Source organism: Lissotriton vulgaris, chromosome 5 (genome assembly GCF_964263255.1).
Source record: "Lissotriton vulgaris chromosome 5, aLisVul1.2, whole genome shotgun sequence".
Classification (NCBI taxonomy): Eukaryota; Metazoa; Chordata; class Amphibia; order Caudata; family Salamandridae; genus Lissotriton; species Lissotriton vulgaris.
Window position 1 is genome coordinate 606,650,447 of NC_141693.1, and position 22,247 is coordinate 606,672,693.

Below are 22,247 nucleotides of genomic sequence, written 5' to 3' on the forward strand. Positions count from 1 at the left end.
GATAAAACAGATCCAAGATACAAAAGCGAGGGAACTAGTTAAAAAGCGAGTTAAAAAACACATCAGTAATAAAGTCCATTCTAATTTGTTCCAGGGCTAGAAGGTGCTAATTAGTACAGTGCTAGTTGATATAAAACACAGTTATACCACTTGGTGTCGTACTCCATTCATAGTTGAGCAAGCTTTGTTCGTATTTGCCATGCTTTCCCCAGAAATTTTGCAACTCCGCAGATTACCATCATGGATGTGGTGTCTGTTGTTAATATGCAGAGAGCCACTGAATATTGCCTTGTTCCCAGTTCTCTGCAAACTGGTCTTAGCCATCTTCTTCTCGGCCCCCTGTACGCCCTACAAGCAAACAAGAAGTGAGCTAGAGACTCAGTGGGATTACCACACCCCGGGCAGATAGCTTGATGGCTAGAGAGGTCTCTCCAGCTTCTGGTAAAGACATTCAGGGGTAGGGTTCCATACCTCAATTTCAAAAACAAAGTTCTGTCTCTTGGATTTCTAATGAAATCCAAAAAGGGTTCTAGCTTCCTCTCAGCCTTATGGAGCAAAAACTGGTCAGTTAAAACACCCCCCTTTAGATTTTTCAAGTCTCTCGCTTGAATCCACTCCCAATAAAGTTTCTTGATGATTTCTTTCGGTGGTGGTGACTGGGAGAGCCATCCTTCACTTAACCCCAAATTGAACGCCAGATCCCTCAACTTTTTTCAGCCAACCAATCTTCATTGGAGAGTTCAAAGAAATAAGTTCATCAAGGGCAGCCGCGTAGTTGACAAGCTCCAGGGTCCTTCTGAGACGTACCCAAAAAAGTAGAGGCCGAAGGCCAACAATGTCTTTAAAAGAACGATGACCCATATCGTGGAGTAATGGTTTTAAGGGAGTGGAAGCAGGGAGACACACTAGCTCTCTCAGAAACTTATTCTCTGCTTTAACTAAATCTGGAACTCTGTCAAAGCCCCACAGTTCTGATCCATAGGTTGCAGCTGCCAGGGCCTTACCATCATAGACTGCTAAAGCAGGGCTAATGGGTCTACTGGAGGCTGCACGATGATCTCTAGAGAAAGCTCCCGCCACTCTTTTAAGGCTTAAAAGCATTTTAGCTACATGGGAGTCCCACTTCATTTTACGGTTTATCCTGACTCCCAAGTAGTCAAAAGCTTCCACTTCCTCAAGTAAAATACCATTAAGGGAAACATTAATCCTCCTGAATTTCTTGCTGCTAGACAGCACCATTAATTTGGTTTTAGTGGTTTAATTGTGAGCCCACGTTCCTCACAGAAAGCACTAAACCTATTTAAAAGTTTCTGGAGACCAGAGGGGGTTTTGGACATTAGGAGGGTGTCGTCTGCAAAGAGGAGGGTCGGTATCTTTTCACCTGCCAGGGTGGGGGCATCCACTGGGTCCTCCCTCAAATGGTCTGCCACCCCATTTATAAAGAGGGAGAACAAGGTGGGAGCCATCACACAACCCTGGCGGACCCCCCTCTGTACTGGTATTCTCTCAGTCAGTTCTTCTGCGCTTCCCCATCTTATTCTCGCATAGGTACCATTGTGCAATCTTTTAATTAACTCTATGAGATATGGCGGTAAGCCCATGTCATGGAGCACCTGCCACAATTTAACCCGCGGTACAAGGTTAAAAGCAGTTTTAAAGTCAATAAAGGCCAAATACAACGACCCCTTGCCTATGGACACAGTTTTCCAATATGTAGCTGTAAATCTGAAGACTTGGTCCATTGTACCTATTTTCAGCCTATATTCTGCTTGTAGGTGCGTTAATATGTCTCCCCCCTCTAGCCAAGCCACCATTCTGGAGAGATAAGAACCCTGCCAACCACCTTTTGGATTGCATCAATTAAGCTTATTGGTCTGTAGTTGGCAGGGTCCTCTCTCACCCCCCTCTTGTGTATTGCGACCACTTCCGCTCCTTTCCAGGAGTCTGGGACTGAATGGCCCTGTAACAAGAGATTCATCAGATGTAAAATGAGGTTAGCCCAAACAATAGGGTCATGGAGAAGTAGATCGCCAGGTAAACCATCCGGGCCAGCAGCCTTTCCAGGGGCTATGTTGTTAATGGCTGCCTGAACCTCGGGGAGTGTAATAGGATCAACTAATTTAGTACCCATGGTCTCTGGCTCGGGATCTGGTTGGACAGCCGGTGTTAGGTCTGCAACATCCTCACAACTATAAAGATTTTAAAAGTGTGAAAACCATTGTTGTTCAGTTATATTGTTTTGAGGAAAATGAAATTTTACATGGCCAATGTGTCCCCTGCTTGTACCCCACGTTTAGTGTAGATGCATGTCACCCATACATTTTCCCTCTATGGCCTGCAATAATAATGCCTCTGCATTTCCGTCCCACATTAGAATGTCAGTTACCAAGTCTTTCATAAAAGAAAAGTTAATTTCGCACTGAGGCCCATGTTTCCAATGTATTTGCATTGTGCACGTTTAAAATCGAGATGAACCCATTTTGTGGCTCAGCCTGAGCCAGGACCCGAATTGAATTTTCATGCCTCCAGACACTCTGAAAGCTGCAGCTACATATCCCTGACCTCTCGCATACTTCTGGCTCAGCCGAGAGGGGCCCAGCCCAGGGTGCCAAGACAGTATTTTGCACACAGTTATCTGCTTGCTCTACAGAATCACATTCCTGCCTGGTGAAGAAGGTAAACAGAACCCGTCTGCAGAGATAGGGCCTAGCCTTTCTGTCTCTGTTTAAATGATTTGCAGTGCTCGCATCCATAGATAGCCCAAAGCCCTCACGCAATGAACGAAGAAATATATGCCCACACTGGCTCTTGGTGATGAGCAACCTTTGCTTAAGCGACCTTTACTTCAGATAATACATCCTCCAAACTTAAGATATCAGATAATACCAGACGTGCAGGTCGTCCTGACACTGAAGGCTTCTCTACTAGACCGAAAGTCAGCTCCCCCCAGCTTCCCCCAGTTACACGTCAATTGCACGTCATGACCAAGTTGCGCACACAAGTAGGGCAAAGGTTCCAGCTGGCCATGCAGACCCCCTCCATGTATCCACCCACCTATGACTTACCTATGACTCCTCAAGTGAACGCCCACATGTACGTCCCCATGCACGCCCACATGCTCTTATCTCTCTCTTTCTCTTGCTCTGCCTGTAGCGCTTCTCCTTCTCTATGCAATTTAATGTATAAATATTGTACTCTGTGAATAAAGTTCAGAAGACCCTTCCTGAACCTTAGTGGTGATGGAACCCGATTCTCCCTTAACTCGAGTTACTGAAATAAAGCCCTTTTGAATCGGACACCACGGACTCTGCCTCTCATTATATGCATGACCCTTTGTTTAAGTATAGAAATTATGACAGGGTAACACTTTATTTACCACATAAATCTTGCGCCCGAACAGGGATAAATCCCCTTCCCCACGCGCCGGTGATGTCGGTCCAGCCCTTGCCCCCTTCTACAGCCGTGACGGACTTCAGAGTGTACACGCCAGCGGGACTTCCTGCTTACTCCCTCAGGCCCACGGAGGAGACGGACTGCGACCAGGCATCCACACGAGGCGGTGAGGATTGCGGATCATCCCAACCAGAGCCCAAGCCGTGAGAGAGCAAGGTCCGAGGTTTCCAGAGGCCCACCTGTTCCGAGGCGCATGCGCAGTATCAAGTTTCCGAGGCCTTCAAGTTCTGCTTCCCGGTGAGTACCGCTATTGGGAATGCATAAAGTTCAAGACGGGTTCATTTATTTGAGCTCGGTAAAGACGTGTCCGTTCATATGAACACGGTAAAGACGGGTCCATTTCGGTGGGCACGGTAAAGACGTGTCTCTTTATGAGACCGGTATGGTTGTACTGTATTTCAGTGCATAAAGTTAACTGTTTTCAAGTACATGTTTAACTCCATGTATCAGGTTAGACTGTATCTGTTTTAGTGTTGTAGTGCTTTAGTGTGAATGATTGTTTCAGTCTGACTATTTTTGTGTGTATTTTGTTTTCATTGTGTTGGTTTCAACATGCCACTGTTTTCGGAATTACGTCAGATAGGGACCAGAAAAGGAATACTAGAAGAGCCAGTTAACATCCCGCCTAGAGACACACCTGTCATTATATGTATAATAAGCACGGGCTAGATGCCATATTGTATTTAGAACTATGGGTAGATTACACGAAGGATTTAGAGGAAAAGTACAGATGGCCTGCCTCAGGAACGTGGGATTCTTAATGAGAGTAGAGGAAGCGCTATGGAAAAGGAAATCAAGACCCTCTCATAAAGATGCCATTAAGTTATGGCTCAAAGAAGCACATAGGAGATCAGAGAAAGAGTTCCACCAAGCAGAGAGAAGTAAACAAGCAGCGGAAAAAGCCAAAGAAAAAGAACTGCGGGAGGAGGGGGAACGGGTCAAGGCAGAACAGGCTGATAGAGAAAGAAATGCCGTCGTTGCTGGTATTTATCCCGTCCTCTCAGAAGAACTAGCTAGAGTGACCCCCTCAGAAACACCCCGTAGGTCGAGTACTCCACCACCTGTACCCTTTAGAGTACGTAGAAAGAAGCCGACAGCATCAGAGGCTTTTATTTCCTCCTATCTAGAGGAGCCCGCACCAGACTATGTAAACGCAGATTTTCCTCCGCCCCCATCAGCGGATCAGCTCCAACAGTTCCAGCAGACCGTGAAAGACGGCGTAGGGCCCGGGGCCGTAGGAGAGGGGGGGCCAACGCCAAGGCCAACGCCAACATCAACGCCATATAAGTTTACTGTAGATGTAGCAATTTCACGTTGTATATACGATCCAGTACCAGGAAAGGGTTCAATGCTCGTAATTTCACTAAGATTAAGACAAGCCGTCGACTATTTGGTCACACTACCTGACATGAAAGAACACCTAGATAAAATATACAGTTTCATTAGAACGGGGAGGGACCCGAGTGTATAGAAGAGGCCATGGAACACAGAAAGGTGGGGGTTAAGAACTACATTCAACGTTTTATGATTAACTGCCTGATCAGGGAACAAGACCAAGGAGAAGGGGATGTAGAGCATGGTTTGATAGAATGGAGTGATAACATAGATGCCGGTCGGCATGATAAACAGGGACAGACAGATAGCATGTACAAGAAAATACGAAAGGAAATATTAGCAATACACAGAGTGTGGTCTGACGAGAAGGGTGAGTCATCATCGGAAGAGTCAGAAAACGAGGCAAAGGACAAAATGAATTACGTAGGCAAAGCACGAAGTTTGACAGGCCCAAGTGCCTCGACTACTGCAAACAGGGACAGGCTATAAAAGAAAGATATTCCCTTGAAAATCTGTTCCAAGCTACTGAAAAAGCCCTAAAACAACGGATAGGAAGCGAACGATCACACACCCCACACGAAAAGGAATTGGCCCGGTCAGCCGTCCAGTGGGTGTCCAATTCTAATATATATAGCAATGATATAGTGGCTCAAACTTTCTTGAGCCTCCCGCCGAACGAACAGCGTTTGGCCGGTATTTACATGGTCCAACATTTAATAACGTTGTATGAAAGTCAATATTCTGATCCTGGTCACTTGTATAAATTACTGGACGACATACTTCTAGAAAGGTGGACAGGCCTAGGTACTGACTTAATTAATGTTATCCTGGATCAACGACATAAGTACTTAAATTCTCTGACCACATGCATGCTTCCCGCCCCCCACACCGCGACAGAAAGAACGTATACATAGACAGACAGAACCCCCTACGAGAGGTACATCCCGTCAAAAATGCAACCGGTGAGCTTCAACGAGTGTATGTTTACACCCCCTTAACGAAATTAGAGATACTGAAAATGAAAAAGATGCTGCCCTGCCATGATAAAGATCCGGGGGGGGGTTTCACCGGGAATTAAAGACATTCTCTGCATCGGAGATTATACTTACGCTGACATTCTGAAACTATTGAAAGTAGTGTTGCCTGCTGGTATTTACGAAAAGCTTAAGGAAAAAGACTGGGAAGTGGGAGAGAAAAAGTTAAGTTGGACAGAATTGGAAGCAGAGGATAAAGCCAGGCTTCCGGGGGTTGGTCTTGGGGACAAAGCTAAAGAACTACCTGAACTCCTAATACAGGTTTTGCAGAGATTATTGATTACTAAAAAGGAAGACTGGGATGCTATTTCAGCCTGTAAACAGAAACAAGACGAGGACTCAAGTGATTTCTATTCTAAATTTGAGAAATGCTTTTCCATTAATAGTGGTCTTAAGCCCAGTAGCGAATCATATCCACATCTTTTTGTGAGCAAATTAGTAGAGAACTCCCTACCCCAGATCAAGAATAGAGTAATGAAGGTTGAGAGTACTTGGCAAGCGAACAGCCCGTCACAAATGTTGCAAATGCTACAATATCACCAGAACAGGATTAGAGAAGAACAGGATCAGGAAAAGAGACGCATGAAAGAGACAAAAATGAAGGTGCTGGTTGCCCAAGTGGCCTTATTGAAAATTATTGACGAACTCATTGCACACGGGGTGGTAGTGGAGACTGACTCGAATGTATGTAATTCACCTGTCATTCCTATCCTTAAACGAAGAGACCCTAATGCACCACCAGTTTACAGACTAGTTGTTGACCTTCGATAATTGAATAAATGTGTAGTCCCTCAATACCCAGTGGTCCCAGACATTTCTTCATTACTGACTGCTATTGATTCTGAAGCAACGTTCTTTACAGTCATTGACTTGAAGAATGCTTTCTTTAGTGTTCCAATTCATCCAGATAGCCAGTATCTCTTCGGATTCAGTTTAAATGGACGCAGCTTTAAATTTACGAGAGCTCCCCAAGGTTTCACAGAGAGTCCTAGCATTTACAGTCAAGCATTAAAAAGACAGCTGGACAGTATTAACATGCCTACCAACACTGCACTGCTCCAGTATGTAGACGACATCCTAATTACAGCACGATCAGAACCGGACTGCGAAAATGCATCACTGACAGTTTTAGTCAAGTCAAGTGATTTATATAGCGCTCTACATACCCAGAGGGTCTCAAGGCGCTTGAAGAAGGGTGGGGAATTACTTGTCGAATATCCACGTTTTAAGTTGCTTTCTGAATATTAGGTGGTTCTGAGTGAGGCGAAGGTGAGTGGGAAATGAGTTCCAGGTTTTAGCTGCCAGGTAGGAGAAGGATCTGCCTCCCATGGTGGTTTTGTTGATGCGGGGTCCAGTTGCAAGGGCTTGGTTGGAGGATCGTAGCTGGCGGGAGGGGGTGTAGAAGGAAAGTCGTGAGTTGAGGCATTCGGGTCCAAGTTCGTAAAGTGATTTGTGTGCGTGGGTTAGGAGGCGGAAAGTAATCCTCTTGTTAACGGGGAGCCTGTGGAGGTTTTTCAGGTGGCCAGAGATGTGGTCTTTACGCGGGATGTCTAGTATGAGTCTGGCTGAAGCGTTCTGGATGCGTTGGAGTTTTGCGGTGGTACCGGCGTATAGGGTGTTTCCATAGTCCAGGCGGCTCGTGACCAGTGCGTGGGTGACCGTTTTTCTATTTTCGGTGGGGATCCAGCGAAATATTTTTTTGAGCATGCGAAGAATATTGAAGGAAGATGATGAGACAGCGTTGACTTGTCTGTTCATAGAGAGTGAGGAGTCCAGGATGACACCTAAGTTCAGTGCGTGGTCCGACGGGATGGGTGCTTTTCCAAGGGCCTCTGGCCACCAAGAGTCAACCCAGGCGGAGGGGGAGGTACCTAGGATAAGGACTTCTGTTTTGTCTGAGTTCAGTTTTAGATGGCTGTGCTTCATCCACTCGGCTACTTCTTTCATTCCTTCATGTAGGTTGGTTTTGGCGGTGTTAGGGTCTTTGGTGAGTGATAGTATCAGTTGAGTGTCATCAGCGTAGGAGATGATGTTGAGGTTGTGTTGGCGTGCGATGGCCGCGAGGGGGCTCATGTATACGTTGAAGAGGGTGGGGCTGAGTGAAGATACTTGTGGCACGCCGCAGATGACTTCGGTGGCTTCTGATTTGAATGGTGGAAGGCGGACTCTCTGAGTTCTTCCGGCAAGGAACGAGGTGATCCATTCCAGTGCTTTTCCTTGGATTCCGATGTTTCTGAGGCGTTGTATTAAGGTGCTATGACAAACTGTGTCAAAGGCTGCGGAGAGGTCGAGGAGGATGAGGGCGACTGTGTCTCCATTGTCCAGTAGAGTTCGAATGTCGTCTGTTGCTGCGATGAGGGCGGTCTCCGTGCTGTGTTTGGCTCGGAAGCCGGACTGTGAGGAGTCGAGGGATTTGTTGGTTTCGAGGAAGGCGGCGAGCTGGTTGTTGACAGCTTTCTCGATGACTTTGGCCGGGAATGGAAGGAGCGAGATGGGGCGGTAGTTTTTGAGTTCGGTGGGGTCAGCTGTGGGTTTTTTCAGAAGGGCGCTGAGTTCGGCGTGTTTCCAGCTTTCCGGGAAGGTGGCGGAGTTGAGGGAGCAGTTGATGATGTCTCGGAGGTGCGGTGCTATGATGGAGTCTGCTTTGTTGAAGATGTGGTGAGGGCATGGGTCTGTGGGGGATCCTGAGTGGATAGAGTTCATCAGGCGGATGGTGTCCTCAGTGGAGATTGGGTTCCAGTCATTGAGGATGTTCAAGGGGGGTGGAGGTCCTGCTGAGGGTTGGGTGGGTTGGTCTTCGGGTCGGTTGTCGAAGCTGTTGTGAATGTCTGCGATCTTGTTGTGGAAGAATGAAGCTAGGGAGTTGCAGAGGGCTTGAGAGGGGGTGATGTCATTGGAGTTGGCTGAGGGGTTGGTAAATTCCTTGACAATGTTGAATAATTCCTTGCTGTTGTGGGCGTTGTTATCTAGTCGGTCCTTGAAAGCGGCTTTCTTGGCAGTCCGGATCAGTTGGTGGTGTATACGGGTGGCGTTTTTGAAGGCGTCCTTGGTGCTGGTGTTTGGGTCTTTTTTCCAGACCTTCTCAAGGGAGCGACAGAGTTTCTTAGATTTCTTAAGATCATCGTTGAACCAGGAGGCTTTTTTGCTGCCTAGTTTGATTTGACGTTTTTTCAACGGTGCTAGGATGTCGGCGCTGTTGGATAGCCATTGGGTGAGGTTAATGGCTGCTTGGTCGGGGTTTGAGGAGTGGGCAGGGGGGTTTTGAAGAAGCGATGAGGAGATCTAGTCGATGGTGATTTTGTTCCAGTTTCTTCGCAGAGTGGATTGAGGATGGTTGTGGGTTGTGGTCTTATTGTTGGTAAAGTGAACGCAGCTGTGGTCCGTCCAAAGGAGAGCTGTGGTGTGGCTGAAGGAGACATGTTTGCTGGAGGTGAAGATAGGGTCGAGTGTGTGACCTGCAGTGTGGGTGGGGGTAGTGACAAGTTGTTTGAGTCCGAGGTTGGCAAGATTGTCCAGAAGGGTGGTGGCGTTGCGGTCGTTGTTCTTTTCCAGGTGAAAGTTGAGGTCTCCCAAAAGAATGTAATTCTCGGAGGGGAGGGCGTGTGGGGTGATAAAGTCCGTGATGTCTTCACTGAATTGTGCACGGGGTCCTGGTGGCCTGTAGAGGAGGGTGCCTCTGAGGGTTGATGTGGATCTGGAAGTGAAGGTGTTCTGCGTTAGAGAGATTGACGTCTGAGCTGGTTGAGATGCGGATGGATTTCTTATGGACGATAGCGATGGCTCCTCCTGTTTGGTCGGTGCGGTCCTTACGGATGATCTTGTAGCCTTCCGGGACGGCAATGGTGATGTCTGGGGCAGATGTGGCGCTCATCCATGTTTCTGTTAGGAATGCGACGTCTGGAGAGATGGTGTCAAGTAGATTCCAGAGGTCGATGGCGTGCCTGTGGACCAAGCGGGTGTTGAGCAGGATGCATTTTAGGTGGTTTGTGTCAGAGAACTGTTTTGTGTCCGAGGATGAGGAGTTGTTCTTGGTGCCGTCGAACTAGCTGGAGTTGCAAGAGAAGAGTCCATGGATGTGTCCAGGAGCGGCTTGGAAGCAGTTGGGGAGACGGCCGGGGTTTAGGGCTAAGAGGGTGGTGGCGTCGTATGTGATGCGGGTGGGGTGGGTGGTACGGGGGCCAGGGGGTCTGGCGCTGGGCGCGGTCCAGGCGCGCACGGGCGTAGACGGGCTTACCTTTGGCGCACCTTCGGCGCGACCGCTGCGCGAGACCGCTGCGCTAGTATTCATCTATCATATGCGGATAGTGGAGGGGAGGGGCGAGGGAGGAGCAGCAGGGAGGAGGTGCGTGTTGGAGGGGGCGGGCTCCGGGCAAAACAACAACACAGATAATGGCGGCTGAAAACGCGAGTGCAGACCGGGTTGGGAGAGAGTGATTATGTCAATTTCAATAAATAGACCAACGATGCAGCAATGCGGGCTAGGCAGCACAGGCACACTGATAAAATGAGCAAATGCAGGCACAGTCGAGCTAGCAGGCAGGCACGCCAAAAATAATGAAATAAAGTTAATGCACACAATAGAATAATGCTACAGGCACGTTCAAGCGCTAAAAGGGTCAGCAGCGCGATGCACACGTTAATGAGGTCCACAGCGCAATGCACACAATACCAGGCAGAATTAGGCAGGAGTCAGCAAGGGCAGCAGGGAGCGACCACTTCTAACGAAGTCAGGGCGGTCACAGCGCTTAGGTGGTCGGGAGAAACCTAGTCTCTGCGTGGGAGGGAGGAGCAGCAGGGAGGCGGGTACGTGGTGGAGGGGGCGGGCTCCGGACAAAACAACAACAACACAGATAATGGCGGCTGAAAACGCGAGTGCAGACCGGGTTGGGAGAGAGTGATTATGTCAATTTCAATAAATAGACCAACGATGCAGCAATGCGGGCTAGGCAGCACAGGCACACTGATAAAATGAGCAAATGCAGGCACAGTCGAGCTAGCAGGCAGGCACGCCAAAAATAATGAAATAAAGTTAATGCACACAATAGAATAATGCTACAGGCACGTTCAAGCGCTAAAAGGGTCAGCAGCGCGATGCACACGTTAATGAGGTCCACAGCGCAATGCACACGATACCAGGCAGAATTAGGCAGGAGTCAGCAAGGGCAGCAGGGAGCGACCACTTCTAACGAAGTCAGGGAGACTGGCAGACAAGGGGCACAAAGTGTCCCCTTCGAAGTTGCAATTCTGTGCACAGCAAGTGGTGTACCTTGGACACTTGCTGTCCAAGAGGGGTAGACAGCTGACACAAGAACGTATTCAGTTAATTGCTAACCTTTCACAACCCAAGACACAAAAGGAAGTACGGGCCTTCATTGGCCTCACTTCATACTGCAGACAGTGGATTCCCCAGTATGCCTATCTAGCCAAACCACTCATACAGTTGACAACACAGGAGGCAGCGTCTTCGTTTGTTCTCCCTTGGACACAGGAACATACCTTGGCATTTGAAGAATTAAAAAGAGCCTTATGTCAAGCGCCAGTTTTAGCGACTCCTTGTTACAGCAAACCTTTTATGCTTTTCGTGACTGAACGAGATGGAACAGCATTATCTGTCCTCACACAAGATCAAGCAGGAAAACACAAGCCATGTGCTTATTTTTCTAGTACACTGGACCCAGTGGCCCAGGCTCTGCCTGCGTGCCTGAAATCAGTTGCAGCAACAGCCCTAGCCATAAGACAAAGTGACTCCATAGTGCTGGGACACCCCCTGATAGTCCAGGTACCACATGCAGTGGAAGTTCTCTTGAACAGGACACAGACACAGCACTTGACTGTAGCGAGACTGACAGGATATGAACTGACGTTATTTCAGCCACACATAGAGATCAGACGATGCAACATTCTTAACCCTGCTACACTTTTGCCCTCAAGTACAGTAGACACCGCACCACATGACTGTGTGGAAGTAATGAATACAGTGACAAAGCCAAGACAAGACCTGACAGACGTTGCCCTGCCAGACCCTGACCTAACACTCTATGTAGATGGTTCATGCATGAGAACAAGTTCAGGAGAATTAGTGGCAGCATATGCCGTGACCACTGATACTGAAGTTATAGAGACACAAAGAATAGACACACTGTCAGCACAAGCAGCAGAGCTCATCGCTCTGACACAAGCCTGCATAAGAGCCAAGAACTTGAAAGTGAACATTTATACAGATTCACAATATGCTTTTGGCGTAGTTCATGATTTTGGAGTACTATGGAGGGAGAGAGGTTTCTTGACCTCTCATGGGGCCAAAATTCAGCACGGCCCGCTTATTCAGGCCCTCTTGGAAGCAATACATTTACCTGCAGCCATAGCTATCCTGAAATGCAAAGCACACACCAAAGTTACAGACACCATTTCCCAGGGTAATGACTTGGGAGACCGAACTGCTAAACTTACAGCCCAGACACCAACAGACACGCCAAAGACAGGGGTACCATTACTGACAAAAAGTATGAAAGTCAGGGATCCTTCTCAAGATGTACTCGACATACAGACACATGCCACTTCAGACGAAATAAAGAAATGGACTGAACAAGGAGGGGTCCAGACTGACCAAGGTTGGATGACTAAAGGCAAAGCTACATGGTTTCTCCCTGACTCCATGGTACAAGTGATCATAAACACAGCACATAGTCCAGCACACTTGGGAGAGAAGGCAATGATATACAGTTTACAGAACATCTGGGTTAACAAGCACCTGCGTGCAGCAGCGAAACAGAAAGTTAAAACATGTATGATCTGTTGCCAGTTCAATCCAGGTAAAGGCATTCGGGTGGAACAAGGCGGATTTCATCCTCCTGACCATCCTTTTGAAGTCCTCCAGATGGATTATATCCAAATGGACAGATGTAGAGGTTACAAGTATGTCTTGGTAGTTGTGTGTGCACTATCTAGATGGACAGAAGCATATCCAGTCCCAGATTATACTGCGGTGACAACAGCCAGGCAATTGGTGCAAGAATTCTTCCCTAGATACGGATTGCCCCGTGTCGTGTACTCAGACAATGGTCAGCCTTTTTCATCTGAATTAATGAAACAAGTGTCACTTCTATTAGGATACAACTGGAAGTTTCATTGTGTGAGACACCCTGAAGCAGCTGGTCTTGTAGAAAGACATAATCAGACAATTAAGACGAAATTAGCAAAGATCTGTGCAGAAAAAGGCGTGGATTGGATGGTAGCCTTGCCGGTTGCCCTCTTTTACATGCGTATGGTAGCCCATTCCAGAACAGGCCTATCTCCTTATGAAGTGGTTTTCGGTAGACCGCCGAATATGTGGGGTACGGCTATGCCTACGAAAATAACTGATGTTGACAGTAACATGCTGACAGATTACCTGGCTTCCTTGATGTCTGCACTACACTCTTGTCGTTCACAGGTTGCCGCCGCCTTCCCTGACAACACCCAGGTCAAGGAGCATTCCATAGTCCCTGGAGATTTCGTCTTTGTGCGGAACTTTGATCGATCAAGCCCCCTTGAGCCGCGCTGGAAGACACCGAAATTAGTTTTACTGACCACAAGGACAGCCATTAAAGTCGAAGGAAGAAAAGGATGGCTCCATGCCCATCATTGTAAAAAGTACTTTGGAGATTCCGGAACTTTGATAAAGACAAAAGACAGTACAGACTTTGAGCCCCCTTTTCTAGAAAAGACTCCACAGCAAGAGTATAGGTCCAAGTTACGATCTAGAAAGTCAGACAGCGTTTAATTGTTTAAGTCCACTAGGTGGTGAATCGGTTAGACAGGATTTCTGACATGTATAGGATCGTAGACCAGAATAGTAAAAAGAGCAAAATGAAAGAAAAATGCTGCAAGATATTACGCAGTAGATGTATAGTAACTCTGATTTTTCTATCTCTTCTGTGCATCACTATAATATGTATCAGTTTAATATTACATGTTTTCTTTCCTCCTATTGCCTCACATATGCACTTTTCCATTAATGACACCATAGAGCATACATTCAGTGATCTGCCACCCCTTGAACTGTCATATCGACTAGCCCTGCGCAACAATACTTTTATTCGGATGTTGCACCGTTCTCATCAGACCAGCAATGCAACAGATTGCTGGGTATGTGGCCAACTCCCCCCTTATCAAATGACGAAGGGAATCCTGCCCTTCTTCCCTTTTCCGTTCTCGCACAATGGTTCGTGCGGAGCATGGTTTGCCTTAATGACATCATTAGACAGAAAGTTCACAGTTTCCCAGGGTGACTGGATATGGGGAAATTTGAATAAAGTAATGAATGAGGCATGTTTTCCTGACGAAGACGGTCTCCCCCAAAGGAAGGGAACCGATCTAGAAAATGAAGAGTACGAGCAAGGAAATGCTTCCCTCAGCTTTATGATACTGAATGTTCAGCCCATGCAAAATGCGGGTCCACCGTTTATTTCAGTCCTACCAGTAAAAGGTGATTTGTGCGTAAGAAAGAAAGGATCAGTACACCTGGGACACAGCGAGTGTAATGCTGTAGTAGAGTTTAATGATAAAGGAAAGTCTTCTTTCAAAGCATCTCGCCATACCTATTTCATTTGCGGTCAGACAGCCTATGTACATCTGCCCTTAGACTGGGGTGGAACATGCTATATAGCGTTCCTGCTGCCACCCGTCTTTCTGGCCCCATCCAATTATCATCGCGATTCACCCGGTGATTGATCAGACTGAGACAGCTTGGGAGCAATATACAGATTTCAATAGAGGATTCTTTTTCTTCATAGGTCCCGTCCAAAACAGTAAACTTATACGCAGGTTAACAAGAACTCTGGAAGCAGTTGTGAATGAGACTGCACCTGCCCTGGCGAACTTGACCCAGGAGCAGTCTGCCATTAGACTTGTTGTTCTTCAGAACCGCCTTGTTCTTGACGTCATCCTGGCGGATAGGGGCGGGGCTTGTAGAGTGATCTGCTCCAGTTGCTGCGTTTTCATACCAAATAACGCGCCATCTGTGTACGCAGCAATAACAAGGCTCCACAATATTGCTCATGATATACACCAAGACCCAGGCACATGGACTTGGTCCGGTTGGCTCTGGAGTGTAATATCGGCATGGGGATGGAAGGTGTTGTCGTTCCTAGGAATGATACTGCTTATGGTATTCAGTTGCTGTCTCTGTCTGCAGTGTGGCCCGGCGATTTGCGGCCTGTGTGCCACTGCCTGTGTTCCCCATCCACGTATACAAAAGATTAAAGATGAAAAAATGATGCTGTATGATCAGATATACGGTCTCATGAATATAGATGTGTCCCGAAGGGTACAGTAGGGGATAAGGAGGGAATGAGGAAAATGAAATTTTACATGGCCAATGTGTCCCCTGCTTGTACCCCACGTTTAGTGTAGATGCATGTCACCCATACATTTTCCCTCTATGGCCTGCAATAATAATGCCTCTGCATTTGCGTCCCACATTAGAATGTCAGTTACCAAGTCTTTCATAAAAGAAACGTTAATTTCGCACTGACGCCCATGTTGCCAATGTATTTGCATTGTGCACGTTTAAAATCGAGATGAACCCATTTTGTGGCTCAGCCTGAGCCAGGACCCGAATTGAATTTTCATGCCTCCAGACACTCTGAAAGCTGCAGCTACATATCCCTGACCTCTCGCATACTTCTGGCTCAGCCGAGAGGGGCCCAGCCCAGCGTGCCAAGACAGTATTTTGCACACAGTTATCTGCTTTCTCTACAGAATCACATTCCTGCCTGGTGAAGAAGGTAAACAGAACCCGTCTGCAGAGATAGGGCCTAGCCTTTCTGTCTCTGTTTAAATGATTTGCAGTGCTCGCATCCATAGAAAGCCCAAAGCCCTCACGCAATGAACGAAGAAATATATGCCCACACTGGCTCTTGGTGATGAGCAACCTTTGCTTAAGCGACCTTTACTTCAGATAATACATCCTCCAAACTTAAGATATCAGATAATACCAGACGTGCAGGTCGTCCTGACACTGAAGGCTTCTCTACTAGACCGAAAGTCAGCTCCCCCCAGCTTCCCCCAGTTACACGTCAATTGCACGTCATGACCAAGTTGCGCACACAAGTAGGGCAAAGGTTCCAGCTGGCCATGCAGACCCCCTCCATGTATCCACCCACCTATGACTTACCTATGACTCCTCAAGTGAACGCCCACATGTACGCCCTCATGCACGCCCACATGCTCTTATCTCTCTCTTTCTCTTGCTCTGCCTGGAGCGCTCCTCCTTCTCTATGCAATTTAATGTATAAATATTGTACTCTGTGAATAAAGTTCAGAAGACCCTTCCTGAACCTTAGTGGTGATGGAACCCAATTCTCCCTTAACTCGAGTTACTGAAATAAAGCCCTTTTGAATCGGACACCACGGACTCTGCCTCTCATTATATGCATGACCCTTTGTTTAAGTATAGAAATTATGACTGGGTAATACTTTATTTATCACAGTTTGGTACAGAGTCAGTTCCCCTTCTGGTTAGTTTATTTATTAGATCCCAGAAAAGAGTTGAGTCTTTTAAAAAGGCCGCCTTCCTGAGTTCCATGCCAATGATCCTCCTCCCATGCCCGTTTTGCAGATACCGTGGTATTTCTATAATCCTGTCTCGCTAACCTTATGGCCACAGGATCTTTCCGTAGGGCTATAGAGATGGCTTTTCTCCTTTCCCTGCATTCTGAGGTAAACCAGGGATTGCCACTTTTGTATGCAAGATTTTTCCTACCTCTGGTCCCCTCAATTTTAAAGTGGGAGCCTATGATATCTATAAAGGTCTTGTAGGATTCACTGAGATCAAACCCTGTCGTGGGATTAAGCATGGAATTAATTATAAAGGGAGAGTTCCACTGTCTTAGATGCCACCTGGAGAGAAATACTAGACAGTGTTTCCTCCTGACATGCCACCTTAACCCATTTAGCCTACGATTGCAATTAGATGGAATTACTGCTTTAGTGGAAAGGTGAGGATTTGTGAGTTTCCCTTTAGCTTCCCATATGATGCCAGCGCAAAGTGGATTGTGGTCACTATCGAGCATCTGTTTGACCTCCATATCTACTACATTCCCCCATAATCTTAAATCTAAGATGATATAATCAATGCGTGAGGGACCATTCGGCCTGTTGAATGTCATAGCCCCATTGGGGTCCGAAGTTGTTCTCCCGTTAAGGGCCCACAGATTGTGTTCCAATGTCAGGGCATTTATCTGTAAGGCCCTGACCGTCCATCTCTTAATGGGGCTCAGATTTAATGTAGGGAAAGAATGTTTCATATTTTGCTCGCTAGTCCCCAGCAGATGTTCCTTTTCATATACTCTTTATGCACATTATATTGCATGTCGCTCCACAGTCTAAAACAAATGGAACTTTTTGTGATCCAACCATTAAATCCACGGACGTGGTTTTGAAAATATTTTCTCTTCTAATCATATTGAGTTGCTGGAAATCACTGCTTTCTTGCTTCATGTAGTTTTTCTGATTGCTCAACTTCTTCATCAGACTGTCCTTCAATTTCTTCCATATGTCTTGCATATTTTAAATTTCCAGTTTTTTTTTTGTATTCGGGTTATTGCTTCCAATTTTCTTTTCTTGTTCCAAATTCTCTATTTTCCTTCTTAAATTTGCATACGCTCGCAAAATGATTGTATCTTCTTCCTTCTTTACATTGCTGTCCTATTACTGGACCCGTTTTTTGATGTGGGAATTGGAATCCACACCTGAAGCATAATTTTTTTCTAAACTGTGTTTCAATTTTCTCTCCTATATCTGTTTTTTTTTTACATTTCTCTAATTTGTTCAATTGCTTTGACTCTCCCTTCTTCCATGTTTGTAGCATGTTTTTGGGCTTGCATTTCTGTTTTTGCATTGAGCAGTATCTCTTGTAAGTCGTATGTCTTTTCTAAGATTTTTTTTATTGAATTTTATTGAGTTACATCCTTGTATTACTCTTAGCCTTATAGACTCCTTGTTGTTAAATTTATCAAATTCACAAAATGTGACAATTTTTTTTTAGCCTAGTGACATTGTTTCATTTTCTCCTTGACATGCCATATTAAAATTATATCTTTCAAAGTCTAGATTTCTTTGAGGGTCAAATTTTGCATTCAGACATTTCATAAGCCCTTCATAAGTATTTATTTCATGCTCTGGGAATGTAACTATTAAATCTTCAACATCATCTCCTACGAGGTTAAGTAGTAGATGTTTTCTTTGTTCATCAGAGTGTTTCTTACATGTCGCTTTTAAAAAAAATTCAAACCTCCTTGTCCACTTTTCCCATCTTTGTGCAATGTTTTCTTGTTCAGACAAATTGAAGGGTAATGGTCTTCTAAAAAATGTACTTGAAATGTTTCCAGTAGCATCTTCCTCATTGTACATGTCTGAATTCATATTTACAACGACTTCATTGCTTGTGCCTTCTGCAGTCATATTTTCCTCAATATATTATATAATGTTTTTGTACTACTTACTTTAAAATATGTAATATGTATTTATTTGTTGAAAAGATCTTTATGTTTATTTACATGTCGTAATTTTAAAAGTTGTAAGATTTCTTTTATGTTCTATAAATGAGACTTCCAATTCATTTTTAAAATGTTCACTCATACATGTGTAAGTTACATGCTGTAAAATGTAACTTTCAGTCTATTTTTGGACTTGTTTAGATGTCTATCGTAATGCAGTTTCTATTAATAGCGCATGCCCGTATGTTAAACACTATTAAATTATCTTTCCAGCCTTTCCAGCGTCTTTCTTTAACGGGTGTGCACTACACGTTGTTTTCTTTCAGTGTGGTGCTCGCGCTACTTCAATTGTTCCCCTCGTGTCTGCACACGCTACCAAAGAGAAGTTGTCGTGCTTGCGCACGCACATAGCCGTTTCTTTTCAGTGAGGTGCTCGCTCGTGCTCACGGAGACTTTCAATCAATTCAGCTTGCACCCAGTGCTCGCGCGTACTCACAAAGACTTTCAATCAATTCAGCTTGCACCCATTAACTTTCTAGTAAAATCAGCCAGCATTTTGCAAAATGATTGAACTCTTTGAATCCAGCTTCGCTGCAGCCTTATAGACGGCCAACTACTCACTCGGAAAGAGCCTACAGCAATTTCAGGAGGTTCCCTTATGACAGGCTTGTCACAGAAAGGAAAACTCATCACAGCAAGGGGAAAACCTTCACTCTTCACGCGTGTTCTTCCCCTCGTCGCCATTGTGAAAGGATCCTCTGGACGCGGTAGGTGCTAATCAAATATATGCTTTTATTGGAGATCATACATTGGCTTCCCACCTAATCTATGGGCCGAGCAGAACTGCTATATTCTTTTGAAAACCCAAACCTTCTACTGTATAACTTCTACTACAACATAATTCAAAATGACATCACAGTGTCATTACACATCATTACATCATTCTCCGCATTCACTCTAAAGATGCTCCTCGTAAACGGGCAGGTCGTGCAATAAACATCTAAATTGCAAGCTGCAGCCAGGTTGATATACTATTCTTCTAAACCCAGGCTTAAAATATTTGAGGTACTTTCTCCAAAATGATTCAGGAGGCTTATTCACTATTCTAACGCCAGTCCTGAATTTTTTTATGGAATGTTAAAAATTCCACGAATATTTTTAAACAGATTTAAAAAGTGCTTTAGCAGAAGGTGCCACTGATGGCAAAATATTTGGAATACATCACCAATATGCATAAAGTACTAACTTGTCCATCTTATGAGCCTAGATAAGTTTCCAACGGCCACTACCTCACAAGCAGAACCGTCAATTCACTCCGCATTTGTCCGCAAGTCCCTTTTCTGACTTCATGACACATGTTGGCCGCAGTCCTACATCAAACTAACGGCCATTTCAGCAGCTCCTAACACGGAAAGAGGCTTGACTCAGGAGAAGCAGCCAAAACACAACAGGCTCCTTGCTCAGATTGGGACAGGATGACCGGCAAGTGATCTAAATACCAAAATTACTCGATGTGTACAGTTGTAGGTACAAAATATATTTCCTAAGTAATCTGCAATGTGACATTGAGATGTAAAGGACTCTCTAATGCAATATGACCGTCTGGGACCAAAATATTGATTACCAGGTTTTACTAACAATCATGTTAATGTAATTTTAGGACATTACATCACATGACATTTGATTTGATGATAACAACCCAGTTTTCCTTCAAGTTATTCAAATATAGAAGCTTTGGGTATGTGAGGAACCCTGGAAGCAAAGGTGGGCAAAACACTAAATGTTTGCCCACAACTGAGCTAGATTAGCCGAGCTTGGCGCTATGGACTAGAGAATGAGAAAAGGCACCGATAGACCCACAGCGTAAATCATACATTAGATTGCATGTAAAAACCTGCAGGCTCAGTGGGACGAGATGTACTCACTTTGTTATATGTATGCTAATATTATGTTAGAACATCTACCCACAATTTGCAGGATATTTCCTGTGTATTTGTCTGTTACGCTACTGCTTAATGTAGAGGGAGGATGGGAAGTGGCTTGGTTCATCTGTGGCTCATCCTTTACACTGGGGCCAAGAGCCGGGCTAAGCTCATGCCTTTGGTTCAAGCATCGCTCGAGCCTGCCTTGAATTGCCCACCAATACCCGCAGGCACACAGGTCTTCATACAAGCTGAGACTTCAGCCGGGGAAGCCATGGCTCTAGTTACTCAGATCTCACTACTGAGGCATGAGACAGCAGCTGCCCAGATCTTATAGGATCAGGTAGGGAGTTAAGTGGAATGAAATAACTGGGGGGTCTCTCAAAGGGGAGAGGGCAGTTTAATTAAGGGCACGGCTTAAAAACACGTAAGACAGTGGTCCCTAGACAGTTTTTTAATTTACTAAATAATAAATAGAGGCTAGATAGCTTCTATATTCTTTGTCCAGCCGGACAGAATTTTAATAGTCAATAAATATGTTAGAGAAAGAAACATTCACACATAATACAAGTGGGACACCACCTGAGTCCTACTACCACAATACGACAGACAAAGGATTGGGGAAACGGTTCAGGCAACAGAAAGAAGTCTAAAAACAAATCCTCAAAGTAAACTTAAGTAAGATGAAGACACCATTGCAAAAACATGCATATGGTGTACAAATCGTCGACGGCGTTTCGATTCCTATGTCAAAATAAAGGGATAATCTTCAGGACAGTAAATATTTATGCCTGTATACTTTCAACCCTAAGACAATACATAATTCTTGTCTTAGAGTAGACAATAGCAAGATTGCTAGTCAAACAAGGCGATTCAACCCGGTGCTAAATGTACAATCATGGGCCTGCTGACAGTTAAAGCGGTGTCCAGGAGAGTTTTAGATAGCGCTCGAGTTACCGCAAGCGGTGAATGGCAATAATAAGACTATTGTCAGATGGAAGCGGTTGATACAGTTGCGTGTTGCACTGGTATCGGATTTTGCAAAAGGAAGGTGACCAAAGGGACCTCAGTGCTGAACCAAAATGGGGTCCTTTGGTACAGAGCCTCGATCGCTGCTCGTATACGAGACAAAGAATATAGAAGCTATCTAGCCTATATTTATTATTTAGTTAATTCAACAACTGCTTAGGGACCACTGTCTTTAGCAACTATATACATACCCAAGGTCTCTGACCAATCGCATATTGGGTTCCCTTGTTAAAAAAAACTTGTTAAAACAGTTAAAAACACGTAAGCTAAAAAACTGTGCTTAGCATAGGGTGCCACCCGACTTGTATTTTGCTGTTTCTGTCATTGCATACAGATATATGATACAACAAGTAACATCATACCTACGACAAGTCAGGACTATTGGCTTTGTCAATGGTTGTTAGTTGCATGAGATAAATAAGCAGCAACTGGGGCCAGCATATAATATTGAAAATGCTTCCACTTAAAGCCCTGCTGACACCACAACAATGTTGCTGCTTCTGAATTTCAAAAAGAGAAGGGAAATCCAGAGAGAAAATGACTCTCTTTGAAGGATTTCCCTTCTCTAACAACGTTCACCTAGCATGACGTCATTCCGTAACTTCTCCACTAGTGAGAAGTGAGCAGTGTGACCACGTGCACATCGATGTGCTCCCCTGGCATGACGTTATTCCGTAACTTCTCCACTAGTGAGAAGTGAGCAGTGTTAGAACGCTCACAATGATGTGTTTGCTGTCACTGCAGTCTGGAAAAAAAGGGATGCCTGTGCCAGGGCACAAAACAGAGCCCGATAGAGACCCGTTTAGAGGCCCCCTTTAAAAAACTGCCGGTGCTCAGCACCGGTGAGACCCGGCCCACTTAGAGCCTTGGGTGGAAGTATCAGGTCTTTACCTAGAGTTACGAAAACAGAAGATGTAAGATGCACTAAGCTCTTACAAGCTTGAGCTTATGACTGTAAAGCCACATCTTAAAGCAAACAGTCTTACAGGCTCATA